Source organism: Apium graveolens, chromosome 3 (assembly GCF_009905375.1).
Source record: "Apium graveolens cultivar Ventura chromosome 3, ASM990537v1, whole genome shotgun sequence".
Classification (NCBI taxonomy): Eukaryota; Viridiplantae; Streptophyta; class Magnoliopsida; order Apiales; family Apiaceae; genus Apium; species Apium graveolens.
Genome location: NC_133649.1, coordinates 162,262,979 through 162,277,886, shown reverse-complemented (window position 1 = coordinate 162,277,886; position 14,908 = coordinate 162,262,979). Strand labels below are relative to the sequence as shown.

Here is a 14,908-nt window from a genome sequence, read left to right as displayed (position 1 = left end):
CTAATAAGCTTTGGATTGGTGTATTTGTACTCAAGTTGTTAAGTGTTTTCTAGTGTTTTTGCATTTTAGGAATTATCTAGGTACTCAGGTGAATTAGCATCATTTTGGTGCTAATATAGTGTGTAGGTGGCGTTGGAATAAAAGCTCACGAAGAACGGATCGAATCTGCAAGAAAAAATGGAAAAAGTCAATTTTGGCAGAAGGCCAGCGCGCCCGCGCTGATCAAGCGCGCGCCTACGCCGAAGTTCAGGGAGCCAGCGCGCCCGCGCTGATGAAGCGCGCGGCCGTGCCGTGTCGGGATAATAAAATCTTGATTCTATTGCAATTCTGTTTTCTAGACTCCTGGGCTGTTTGGACTGCTATATATTGATAACTCAAGTTCATTTTTTAAGAAAGAGACTTACCAGAGCATAAGGAGAAGACGACAAGAGACCTATAGCACAATTCAACAAAGGCGAAGATGATTTAGTTTATTCTTGTGAATATTTATTTTGAGTTGAAATCTTGGATGCTCGTTTCTTGTTTTCTTGAACCTATACTCTTGTTTGTACTTGGTTTTATTTACTCATTATAAAGACTACATTTTATATACCATGCTTTCATCGGAACCCGCGTTGATGATGAGTCCGATTATGGGCTAATCGTTATCGTGGGGTTCTAGCAGATTTATTTATGGATTTCTTTAGTTAAATTGATTGATGTCTTAGTATATGGTGATTGTATGATATCCTAGTATTGGTTGTGCGTATTCATCTAATGAGCGTCGCGAACTTATAAGATAGTATGTTAATTCTTAATGAAGCAAAAGTGAATTTAAGGATTTAGAACTTGCCATGCTAGCATAGGTTCATGTATTTGTTATGCATGATTCGTAAGTAATTTTAACCATCTTACTTGCCCTATGTAATGAAGATGGATAACTTGTGCTTAAACTATTATGTTTTTAAATTCTATAGACATATAAGGTCTCAATATAATTGGTGTCTATTTAGCTTATATCTCTTATGTGGATGTCTGGTAGTATGGTACTCGTGCAACGAAAGTTGGCGTTTATCAGTTTCGTGTTATCTGATTAGTGTCATCACCATTGCATGCTAAGGTTAAGACCAATAAGGCTATTGTATGAAGTATTTAATGTAGTTAGAATCCCATGTTTTTCATAATTATTAATTCAAGCAATCTTATTCTCGTAGTTATAATTATTAGTTTAATTCTTAGTTATAAACAACCTCAATTAGTTATTGTCTTAGCATTGAATAATAACCATACATTGTTGTTTGAGTGCGTGAATTAATTAGTTAACCAATACAGTCTCTGTGGGAATGAACTAGAAAAGATTCTATACTACTTGTGAACTCGTATACTTTCGTGTATTATTAGCACATGTTTAGCGACTAACAAGTTTTTGGCACCGCTGCCGGGGACTGCAGTGTTAATTGATAGTTTATGTGCTTTCCATCAGTGGTCGTTAAAGTTCATTGACTCGGACATTGTTACTTATCTGTTTCCTTGTCTTATTTCAGATACTCTAGTGAGGGTATATGCATACGCGTTCGCGTACTCGTAAGAGAACACTGGATAAAGTCGAGGAAGAAGTTGTGGTAGTTCAGAAGGAAGTGTTTGAGGAAGAAAAGAAGGTAGAAGAAGAAGAGAAAGTCGAAGAACCAGTTATAGTAGCGATGGGAAATCAAGCAGAAAATCTGAAGGCTTTAATGGATTATTCTCAGCCTAAGATTAATGACATCCAGTCAAGCATCATCAGACCAGCCATCAGGGCTAACACTTTTGAGATCAAGTCAAGCACGATTCAGATGATACATAACTCAGTTTAGTTTGGGGGTTCTCCTAATGAAGACCCCAACATGCACATCAGGGATTTTATCGAGATCTGCAACACTTTCAAGTTCAATGATGTGACTGAAGATGCTATCAAGCTACGCCTGTTCCCATTCTCTCTGAGGAACAAGGCTCAGTGCTTATTACACTCTCTGCCAGCAGGATCTATCACCACTTGGGAGGATCATGCGTAAAAAATTTTCACTAAATTCTTCCCCATGGAGAAGACTGCTGCAATCAGGAATGCTCTTACCCAGTTTGCTCAGCAAACAGGGGAATCTCTGTGTGAGGCTTGGGATCGATATAAGGAGATGCTAAGGAAGTGCCCACACCATGTCATGCCTGATTGGATGATTGTTAATTACTTCTACAATGGATTGGGTGCTACTTCTAGACCCATGCTTGATGCAGCATCAGGAGGAGCCTTGTGGGCTAAGAGCTACGATGAAGCTTAGGAACTTATTAAACTGATGGCTGCTAATGAGTACCAGAATCCTTCCCAAAGACTGACTCACGAAAAAGTCGCAGGAATTCTGGAGTTGGACGCAGCTACTGCTATCGCTGCCCAACTTAAAGCTTTGACGATGAAGGTGGATACTTTGGCTAAATATGGAGTAAATCAAATCGCAAGTGTCTGTGAGCTTTGTGTTGGTGCCCATGAGACTGATCAGTGCACAATTTTTAGTGAATCGGCTCAGTTCGTGAGCAACTTCCAGCGATCACAACAACCGGTTGGAGCAATGCTAGGATCCTAATTTCAGTTGGAGTAATGCTCAGAATGCGGTTCAACAACCTTATCGTCAGTACCTAGCTAAACAGTACAACCCCCTGGTTTTCAACAACCATAGTATGCACCTAGAAAGCAACTCCAGCTGTAACAAGCCAATGAAAAATCTGAATTAGAGGAGTTGAAGCTTATGTGCAAGAGTCAAGCTAATTCTATCAAGACCTTGGAAAATCAAATTGGTCAAATTGCTAATGCCTTGCTAAATCGTCAGCCTGGTATATTACCTAGTGCCACTGAAGTGCCAGTAAAGAGGGAAGTAAATGAGCAGGTAAAGGAAATCACTATAAGGTCTGGAAAAGTTGTGAATCCCGAACAAACTCAAGAGTTGACTGAAGAAGTTGGTGCTGAAAAAGAAGTAGTGCAGCAGGACAAAGAAGTGGAACCAAGGAAGACTATTGTTGAGCACACTCCGCCTGAGGGTAATACAAGGGAGAAATAGATCTATCCTCCACCGCCTTTTCCTAAGAGGCTGCAAAAGAAAAAGATGGACAAGCAATTTGAGAAGTTTCTGGAGGTGTTCAAGAAACTTCATATCAACATACCTTTCGTCGAGGCTCTCGAGCAGATGCCTAGTTATGCAAAGTTTATGAAAGGTATTCTCTCTCGAAAGGTGAAGCTAGATAATTTAGAGATAGTCACTCTCATGGAGGAATGTAGTGATGTGCTATAACAGAAGTTTCCTCCGAAGCTTAAAGATCCAGAAAGCTTCACTATTCCATGTACTATTGGAAAAATGTCTTTTGACATATGCTTATGTGACTTGGGAGCTAGCATCAATCGGATGCCCTTGTCATTTTTCAAGCAGTTGGACTTACCTGATCTCAAACCGACTTATATGAATTTGCAGTTGGCCGACCGTTCTATTATATATCCGCGAAGTATTGTGGAGGATGTCTTGGTCAAGGTTGATAAACTCATCTTTCCTGCTGATTTTGTAATTCTTGATTTCAAGGAGGATAAGAAGATTCCCATAATCTTGGGAAGACCCTTCCTAGCGACTAGCCGAACCCTGATAGATGTGCAGAAGGGTGAGCTCACCATGCGAGTGCTGGATCATGATGTTACTTTTAACGTATTCAATGCTATGAAATTCCCTACTGATAATAAGGAGTTCTTAAAAGTGGAGTTGGTCGATTCGGTGGTTACCTCGGAACTTGATCAATTGTTATGGGTTGATGCCTTAGAAAAAGCCTTATTGGGGAATTCAGATAGTGAAGATGACGAAGGGGAAGAACAATTGCAATATTTGAATGCTTCTCCATGGAAAAGGAAAATTGATATGCCTTTTGAATTTCTTGGAATTGAGGAATTAAACAAAGCTCCTAAATGCCTCAAGCCTTCTATTTAGGAAGATCCTACTCTTGAGCTTAAGCCTTTACCTGAACATTTGAGGTATACATTTTTAGGTGATGCATCTACTCTGCCTATTATTATTGCATCTGACCTTTCAGGGAGTGATGAGGAAAAGCTTTTGAGGATTCTGAGAGAGTTCAAGTCGGCAATTGGATGGACTATAGCAGATATCAAGGGAATCAACCCTTCTTATGTATGCATAAAATTCTGCTAGAGGAAGGTAGCAAACCTACGGTCGAGCAGCAAAGAAGACTTAATCATATCATGAAGGAAGTAGTGAAGAAAGAAATTCTTAAGTGGCTAGATGCAGGGATCATCTACCCTATTTTTAACAGTTCATGGGTAAGCCCGGTTCAATGTGTGCCGAAGAAAGGAGGAATTACTGTGGTAGCAAATGAGAAGAATGAGCTTATTCCTACAAGGACAGTCACGTAGTGGAGAGTTTGCATGGACTACCGAAAGCTAAACAAAGCCACTAGGAAGGATCACTTTCCTTTGCCCTTCATTAATCAGATGCTCGACAGGTTGGCCAGTCATGAGTACTATTGTCTTCTGGATGGATATTCGGGTTACAATAAGATTTGTATCCCTCCAGAAGATCAGGAGAAGACTACCTTCACTTATCAATTTGGTACTTTCGCATTCAGACGAGTTTCTTTTGGTCTGTGTGGTGCGCCAGCCATATTTCAGAGATGTATGATGGCCATCTTTTCTGACATGATTGGCCAGAATGTGGAGGTGTTCATGGACGACTTCTCAGTCTCTGGCGATTCTTTTGATGAATGCTTGCAAAATCTTGGACAAGTTCTCAAAAGGTGTGTTTAGACCAATCTGGTTCTCAATTGGGAGAAATGTCACTTTATGGTGCGTCAGGGCATTATTCTCGGGCATAAAGTTTCTAGTAAAGGGCTAGAGGTGGACAAGGCCAAGGTGGGGGTCATTGAGAATCTTCCTCCACCCATTTCTGTTAAGGGAATTCACATTTTTCTTGGTCATGCGGGTTTCTACAGGTGTTTCATCAAGGACTTCTCGAAAATTTCAAAGCCTTTGTGCAGTCTGTTAGAGAAAGATGTTCCTTTCAAGTTTGATGACGAGTGCCTTGCAGCTTTTGAGACATTGAAGAAGAGTTTAATAACGACATCGGTCATAACTGCACCTGATTGGAATGAGCCTTTTGAGATGATGTGTGATGCAAGTGACTATGCAGTTGGAGCAGTTCTTAGGAAAAGGAAGAACAACATATTTCATGTATTCTACTATGGTAGTTGTTAGGGCGGAAACACGCACTAATATTCACGCAAGTATACGCGTTCGCAAGTAATATAGAATACTTTCTAGTTCGTTCCCTCAGAGACTCAGACTAAATTATTGTCTAATTAAACTCACTCACCAATGTATGATTACTTCTCAATGTTAAGATACTAACACTTAAAATCGTTGACTAAATATTAACTATAATTAACTACTTAATTAATCACTTAACTAACACTTCAATTTATCAATAATAAAACACTCATGAGATCACAACTTCATTATTACTTCCTTCTATAGCCATTGTTATTACCTTTAGCATGTGACAGTGATGATATTAATCGAATAACACAAAACTGATAAAAGCCAACTTTCATTGTACTAATACCATTCTACCAAGCATCCACAATTAAGATAGAAGTTGAATAGTCATCAATTATGTTGAGTTCCCATATGTCTACAGAAATTGACAACACAACGATTTAAGCACAAGTTATTCCTTTTGATTACATAGGGAAAATAAAACTGTTAGAGTTACCCACTAATCATGCACAACGTACATGAACCTATGCTAGCATGGCAAGTTCTAAATCTCAAGATCCACCGTCGCTTCACAGGAGATTAACACCCTATCTTATATGTTCGCGACGCACATAAGACGAATACGCACAACCAATACTAGATATCATGCAATCATCACACACTAAAGTATTAAACAATTAACTAAAGAATTCCATAATAAATCCGTTGCAACCCCATGATCACGATTAGCCCATAATAGCACTTATCGTCATCATGGGTTCATATGAAATCAAGATAAACAAACACAAGAAAATAATAACTAAACTAATTATATTAAAACAGAGTACGTCACAAGAGTAAATAAGTTCAAAGCAAGAAAACTAGCATCCAACGTTACAATGAAACAAGAATCACAAGAATATATGCTTCCTCTTCGTTGCGGTGTGCTAAATCGGTCTTCTTCCTTATCTCCTTCGCTCCTTGCGTAAAAACACAATCTTCTTCAATCCACACTTGTGAAAACGTCTCAAATCTACTTATATAATAGTCCCATAAAACTCAGATTACATAGAAGTGGAAACCAAACAGAAGTAGAAGTCCTAAAATAATTTGTCTATTTTCCCGACCCTGCGCGGCCGCTCAGCATAGCTGAGCGGGCGCTCAGCTTGCTGCGCGGGCCGCTCAGCAATGCTGAGCGGGCGCTCAGACCTCTACTGGAAAAATTCTGATTTCGCTCCGTTTCTTCGCCGTAATCTGCCCGTTTCTTTCCTCTCGCAATGGTGAACACATGCCAAGGCTTATTCTTGATGATTCCTCCCCCGAAATGCAACTAAAACCCTGAAATGCATAAACACTAGAAAAACACATCAAATACACAAAATACTTGATTTCAAGACACCAATTTAAGCCATTTTAAGACGTTCTAAGTGGTATAAAATGCCACTTATCACACCCCCAAACTTAAATCGATGTTTGTCCTCAAGCATCACAGACTCAAAAACAAATAAAAACATGCATGAATGCAATCTATATGAAAATGCAGCGATCCCCCTTACTACAATTAACCAACCAAATTGTCACATCTCAACGAATGCAGTTAGACAACTAAAGATCAATAAACTCATGCAAACGGACATACAGCCAGAAACGTGGTGTGTGCAAATGCTTAACAGATATGCTTCGGAACTAGACCAATTACTGTGACTAGACTATCCTCAAGGCAATCCTACAATTATACAAAGAATAAAAAATTCTAGGCACAAAGTGATATACAACACTACAAGAACTCTGGAGCTTACTACGGAATCGTGCTTTTTATTTACAACTCAAATGCTTATTTGACCGTGCAATGAGTGAGGTCCACAAAAGACTTATACAATGGTATCCATGTAACGAGCATTAGGTTAGCGGATCCCAGACTCTAAAAGCCTTAGGTCACTAGGCACAAAGTCCCCTAAGAACTTAATAACTCGAATACCAAAGAGCCCACTCTTGATCAATTATGCAATTTTTTTTTTTTTTATTTTTTTGTATAACTTCTGAGCAAGTGCGTTTCGCTCCATCTTGCTCAACCCTAGACTACTCGCACCATATGCGAGCCGGCTACTAGCCATTTGACGCCTAGCCATAACTAGCAACAACTTCCATATTTTTTTTCTCCAAAATTTTTTCTTTTTCATGTCTTTATCACTAAGAACCTATAATCGAATTCTAAGCATAATAAGTAGATTGACCTTAAAAACAACCAAATCATAACAACAATCTAGCCCTTACGCATTCTCTAAGACTTAGTGGACTTACAATTGTTTCTAGCATGCATATCAACCTACACAACTTAATATCACTTTAATGCTATCACTACACTCGCATCAATATCACAATTCAGTCGATAAATCATTGCAAAAGGGATCATGGTAAATGCATGAGCTACATGACATTCATAAAAAAAACTATATGGCATAAATTATGCAACTATATGAACTAAACTATCATGAATATGCAACTAAATGACACACACACAATATTCCTTAACTACCACCACCAAACTAAAAATCTTCACTGTCATCAGTGAAAGTAGTAGAAAAGAACACAGGGTATACCTACTCGGAGTCATCATCATCATCACCCTCAGTGGGTGGAGTATCAGGCGGCGGGTATGCAGAGTCCTCACCAAAAACTGGCCACTGGATATCAGCTCCAAGGCCTCGAAAAGCAGTCCCTAACGCAAGGGTGAGCTCCTGAGCAAACCTGCTCTGTGTCTCATACATGGCATCCATCCGCCGTGAAAGCCTCCTATACTGGGCATCAACCATCCCAGCACCCTCCTGAGCTCTCGAAGAACTAGCCTCATCACGCCCTGACCTAGCCATAGTAGCACCTCGTGCTGGACGCCCTCCTAGAAGATGATAACCCAGCCCATGCTCCTCAGGCTCACCACTGGTCCACTCCTGCATCCCATTCAGAGTGCCAGAATCAATCGGAGCTGCTGGCAACTACAACTGCTCATGAGCCGGCCAGTTCACTCCCACTGCTCGGCATAGCTTCGTAACCGTAGATGCATAAGGGATGTTCATATGCTTCGCTCCCCTCAAAAACTTCAGAATTCCTTGGTAGATAAACTCACCAAGGTCCACATAGTATTCCTCATTCAGAATTCCCCACAACAACTGTGCTCTCTCAACTGTGACCTCGTGTGCATGCGAAGAAGGCAAAATATTAGCACAAATAAATGCATTCCATGCACGGGCATACCTGTTCATGGCGATCGCCGGAAAGTGACGATACTCATTAGTGCCGGTCCTGCAGGTCCAAACTGTGCCCGGTCGACAGAGAGTCGCACAAATCAAATCCAAGTCAAAATCCTCAGCAGTCTTTTCATTCCAGTTCTCCTCCTCGGGCTTCCTCTCTCGCTGTCCAATCACACGGCGAATCGCCGCAGGATGATAATCAACCGTCAGCCCACGGACCACAGAAAACCCATTCTTTTCGGCCTTCGCGTTCGCGTAGAACTCGCGAACAACGCTCATCGGTACTACTTCGGGTGACTCACAAAAAGCTATCCACCCCTTCTCTGCAATCATGGGCAGCAACTCACCATCCCTCCCCGATGGTAAAAACCCCCTCTCCTTCAGAATCGGCTTCCCCAACAGCCTAGTGTACTCCTCCTCCGCAGCTCTGTCAGTTAACCGAGGCCTTGCAGCAGTACCCCTCGATGAATCAGCAGTAGGAACTGTGCTGCTGCTGTCAATAGTGCGTGCTCTCTTGGGTGCCATTGATTCGTGAATAAAAGTGTGTAAGAACTGATTTTTTATGTTTGTGAGAGGGTTTAAGTGTAGGAAGTTTTGTGGGAGATATGTAGGATAGGTGTATGTATATATAGGGTGTGGATTAGATTAGGGTTTGGGAATTAAGGAGTAAAATGATGGGGTAGTGGGAACAAATCGTGGGTTTATGGGCTAAAACTGTTTTTGTGTTTTGTTTTATTTTATTTTTTTTCTGAACTGAAAAAAAATTCTGGTACTCGACCCCTGAGCGGGCGCTCAGCTTGCTGCGCGGTCGCTCAGCAGAGCTGAGCGGGCGCTCAGGGGGTCACTGGAATTTTTTTTTTCAGCCCCTGTTTTCTGATTTTTTTGTGTTTTTGGATAGGTTATTAACTTCTAAGGGTTCCTGTAACAACAATTCATGGGTTGCCTCCCACACAGCGCTTCTTTTTCGTCATTAGCTTGACGTTTCGTACCCTTCTCAAGTAGTCAATAAAATGGCACTAACCACTTCTCGGTTTACCATGTCCCCATAGTAGTGCTTCAACCGCTGACCGTTAACCTTGAATGCTTGGTCCGGATCATTCTCAAAAATTTCCACCGCTCCATGTGGAAACACAGTTTTGACAATAAAAGGTCCAGACCACCTTGATTTCAACTTCCCAGGAAAAAGTCGGAGCCAAGAGTTGAATAAGAGAACTTGTTGCCCTGGCACAAATAACTTTGGATGCAGCTTCCTATCGTGCCACCTCTTCACCTTTTCCTTATACATTTTGTTATTTTCGTACGCTTGAAGTCGAAATTCATCAAGTTCATTAAGCTGAAGCATTCTTTTCTTACCAGCTGCATCTAAATCCAGGTTCAACTTCTTCAATGCCCAGTAGGCCTTATGCTCAAGCTCCGCAGGTAGATGACATCCCTTACCGTACACCAACTGAAATGGTGACATCCCAAGTGGAGTTTTGTATGCTGTTCTGTAAGCCTAAACAGCTTCATCGAGCTTTAAAGACCAATCCTTCCTTGACGGACAAACAACCTTCTCTAGAATGCGCTTTATCTCTCTGTTAGACACTTCCGCTTGACCATTTGTTTGCGAATGATAGGCAGTAGCTACTCGATGATTCACATTATAACGCTGCATCATAGAAGTGAACTTACGGTTGAAAAAATGCGATCCTTCATCACTTATGATTACCCGAGGTGTTCTAAACCTTGTGAAAATTTGCTTATGAAGAAAATTTAGCACTGCCTTTGCATCATTTGTCGGTAAAGCTTTAACTTCGACCCATTTTGAGACATAATCGACTGCCAGCAAGATGTACTGATTATTGCCAGACGAGATAAAAGGCCCCATGAAATCGATTCCCCATACATCAAAGACCTCGACTTCAAGCATCACATTTAATGGCATTTCATCCTTCCTTGACAAATTTCCCACTCTTTGGCAACGATCACACCTTAAAACAAACTGATGAGCATCCTTGAACAAAGTAGGCCAGAAAAAACCTGCTTGCAGAATACGAGCTGCCGTCTTCTCACCACCATAGTGTCCACCATAAACCGTGGAATGGCAGTCTCGTAATATCCCCTCCGTCTCACAAAACGGGATACATCTCCTGATTATCTAGTCAGCTCCCTGTCTAAACAAATATGGTTCATCCTACATATACCACTTCACCTCATGCAGAAACTTCTTCTTTTGAGCGGATGTCAAATTAGGAGGCATTATATTGCTGACGAGATAGTTTACAATATCTGCAAACCATAGTTCTTCCTCCTGAATTGCAAACAACTGCTCATCCGGATAAGATTCATTGATTAACGTCCTATCTTGTGAAGTAGAATCGGGATTCTCCAACCTAGAGAGATGGTCAGCTACTTGATTCTCAGTACCTTTTCTATCTTTGATCTCTAACTCAAATTCCTGAAGTAAAAGCACCCAACGAATGAGTCTCGGCTTCGAATCTTTCTTAGAAACCAGATAGCGAATAGCTGCATGATAAGTGAATACTGTTACTTTCGTACCAAGCAGATAAGATCGAAATTTCTCAAAACCAAAGACAATAGCCAAAAGCTCCTTCTCAGTAGTGGTGTAGTTCAATTGGGCACCATTTAAAGTCTTACTCGCATAGTAGACCACATGGAAGAGATTTTTCTTGCGTTGTCCCAGAACTGCACCTACCGCATAATCACTCGCATCACACATCATCTCAAACGGTTCTATCCAATCTGGTGCTGTAATAACTGGTGCAGTGATCAAACTCTTCTTGAGAGTCTCGAATGCTGCCAAACATTCATCATCAAATTTGAAAGGCATATCTTTCTCAAGCAAATTGCACAACGGCTTAGATATCTTTGAAAAGTCCTTGATGAATCGCCAAAAAAACCCGCATGACCAAGAAAACTACGGATTCCTTTCACAGAATTAGGTGGGGGAAGATTTTCAATGACTCCCACCTTGGCCTTGTCCACCTCCAGACCCTTGCTAGAGACCTTATGCCCAAGGATAATGCTTTCACGCACCATAAAATGACATTTCTCCCAATTGAGCACCAAATTAGTTTCCACGCATCTTTTGAGTACGGCGCGCAGATTATTCAAACATTCATCATATGAGTGTCCAAAGAAGGAGAAGTCATCCATGAACACTTCGACGTTATTTCCAATCATGTCAGAGAATATAGCCATCATATATCTCTGAAAGGTGGCCGGGGCGCCACATAACCCAAACGAAACTCTGCGAAAAGCAAACGTGCCAAATGGACAAGTGAAGGTAGTCTTTTCCTGATCCTCTGGTGCAATACAAATCTGATTATACCCGGAATAACCATCCAGAAGACAAAAATACTCATGTCCCGCCAATCTGTCAAGCATCTGATCAATAAATGGAAGAGGGAAGTGATCCTTCCTTGTGGCTTTGTTCAATTTTCTATAATCCATGCATACTCTCCATCCTGTAACTGTTCGAGTAGGGATGAGCTCATTCTTTTCATTTGTGACCACAGTGATACCTCCCTTCTTAGGTACACATTGTACGGGGCTCACCCACGAGCTGTCAGAAATAGGATAAATGATGCCTGCATCTAGCCATTTCAGAATTTCTTTCTTCACCACCTCCTTCATGATGGGATTCAGTCTTCGCTGTTGTTCCACAGTTGGCTTACTACCTTCCTCTAACAGAATTTTATGCATACAATATGAAGGACTTATCCCCTTGATGTCTGCTATGGTCCATCCTATAGCCGATTTGAATTCTCTCAAAATCCTTAAGAGCTTGTCTTCCTCACTACCTGAAAGGTCAGATGAAATAATAACAGGTAACGTAGATGAATCACCTAAAAAAGCATACCTCAAGTGCTCAGGTAATGGCTTGAGCTCCAAGGTAGGTGCTTCCTCTATTGATGGTTTGAGCTTCCCTTCAGCGTTCTTAAGGTCAGAAGTACCAAGAGATTCAAATGGTATGTCCAGCTTTCGCTTCCAGGGAGAAGCATTCAAATATTGTAATTGCTCATTGCTATCTTCATCATCGCTGTCAAAATCCCCCACTAAGGCCTTTTCCAATGCATCAGACATTAGCATGTGATCGAGTTCCGAAGTAACCGCAGAATCAATCACATCCACTTTTAAGCACTCCTCATCTTCTGTAGGGAATTTCATTGCCTTGAATACGTTGAAGGTCACATCCTGATCTTGGACCCGCATAGTAAGTTCACCTTTTTGCACATCTATCAAGGTACGGCCAGTAGCCAAGAAAGGCCTTCCCAAGATTATGGGAATCTTCTTATCTTCCTCAAAATCCAGAATAACAAAATCTGCTGGAAAGAAGAGCTTATCCACCTTGACGAGTACATCCTCAACTATGCCCCTTGGGTAAGTAATGGAACGGTCAGCCAATTATAGCGACATGTATGTGGGTTTTGGATCAGGCAGATCCAGCTTTTTAAAGATCGACAATGGCATCAGATTAATGCTTGCTCCCAAATCACAAAGGCACTTGTCAAACGTCAGATTGCCAATTGTGCAAGGAATGGTGAAGCTTCCTGGATCTTTCAGTTTTGGTGGTAACTTTTGCTGCAGAACAGCGCTGCATTCTTCCGTGAGAGCAACGGTTTCAAGGTCATCCAGTTTCACCTTCCTTGAAAGAATAGTCTTTATAAACTTCGCATAACTAGGCAATTGTTCAAGAGCCTCAGCGAAAGGTATATTGATGTGAAGTTTCTTGAACACCTCCAGAAACTTTCCGAACTGTTTATCTAGCTTTTCTTGCTGCAATCTCTTAGGAAAAGGTGATGGAGGATAGAGCTGTTTCTCCCCTGTATTAGCCTCAGGCAGAGTGTGTTCAACAGTAGTCTTCCTTGGTTCCGCCGCTTTCTCCTTTTGCGTAGATTCTTCACCTCTAATTTCAGCTTCTACTTCTTTTGCCTTTTCAGTATCAGCTACTTTTCCAGACCTTAAGGTAATAGCCTTGACTTGCTCTTTAGCTTCCTTCCTGCCTGGTACTTCTGTGTCACTGGGAAGAGTGCCAGGTTGACGATTGAGCACTGCATTGGCTAATTGACCGATTTGATTTTCCAAGGTCTTGATAGAAACCGCTTGACTCTTGCACAACAGCTTAAGTTCCTCAAAATCAGCACTAGTAGGTGCAGCTGCACTTCCCTGTTGAGGATATGATTGCCTTGTAGCATACTGCTGAGGTTGCTGGAATCCAGGTGGGTTAAACTGTTTACTCACTCCTTGCTGATATGGTGGCTGAATAGCATTCTGATTATTCCCCCAGCTGAAATTTGGATGATTTCTGTTGTTAGGATGATAGGTCGCTGGCACAGGCTGCTGTTGTCGCTGATAATTATTCACATACTGAACAGATTCGTTGACAAGAGAACACTGATCCGTAGCATGAGAACCTGCACAAAGCTCACAAACCATAGCTATTTGATTAACTCCATACATAGCCAGAGAATCAACCTTCATTGATAGCGCTTGGAGCTGGGCTGCAATAGCGGTGGCTGCATCAACTTCCAGAATACCTGCTACCCTGACGTCATCCTCTGAGTTGGGTTTTGATGCTCATTTGCAGCCATCGTCTCTATAAGATTATACGCCTCAGTATAGCTTTTAGCCCATAAGGCGCCTCCAGCTGCTGCATCGAGCATGGGCCGAGATTGAGCCCCCAAACCATTATAGAAACCAGTGATCACCATCCAATCCGGCATTCCATGATGTGGACATTTTCTCAACATTTCCTTGTAGCGTTCCCAAGCCTCGCACATAGATTCTGTAGGTTGCTGCGCAAACTGAGTAAGAGCACTCCTCATAGCAGCAGTCTTTGCCATCGGATAAAACTTCACCAGAAACTTTTGCGCAAGATCTTGCCACGTAGTGATGGACCCAGCTGGTTCAGAATGTAACCAGTCTTTAGCCTTGTCCCTCAGTGAGAATGGGAAAAGCCTCAACTTGATAGCCTCATCAGTCACGCCATTATACTTAAAAGTGTTGCAGATCTCGACAAAATTCCTTATGTGCATGTTGGGGTCTTCAGTTGCCGCTCCTCCAAAAGAAACAGAATTCTGCACCATCTGAATAGTGCCCGGCTTGATTTCAAAGGTGTTAGCTTGAATAGTCGGATGAAGGATGCTTGACTGAATGTCATCAATTTTAGGCCGAGAAAAATCCATAAGAGCTGGATCAGCTTGAACAATACGATCTCCCATGTTTAGTGGTTCTTTCTGCTCAGTTCATGAATCCGAATCCTCAAAATCTAACTGCTCCGGAATATCAAGAACTCCGTCTGTCTCCTCAGCTGTATTTAAAGTCCTCTTGCGAGCACGAGAATGAGTTTGCATAAATGCTTGCTAAAGTACCTGAAACACAACCGAAAAAAATAAGTAACTACTACGTC

General features: G+C 41.6%; 2 non-coding genes across 2 annotated transcripts; one reads left to right on the top strand and one right to left on the bottom strand.

Annotated features, from left to right (window-relative positions):
• Nucleotides 1-2,069: 2,069 nt before the first annotated feature.
• Nucleotides 2,070-2,176, bottom strand: LOC141716269 (small nucleolar RNA R71). The gene has a single exon (XR_012572984.1). It is a non-coding gene; the product is annotated as a small nucleolar RNA R71 (small nucleolar RNA).
• Nucleotides 2,177-14,220: 12,044 nt separating this feature from the next.
• LOC141715684 (small nucleolar RNA R71) lies at nt 14,221-14,327 on the top strand. The gene has a single exon (XR_012572436.1). It is a non-coding gene; the product is annotated as a small nucleolar RNA R71 (small nucleolar RNA).
• The last annotated feature ends 581 nt before the right edge of the window (nt 14,328-14,908 follow it).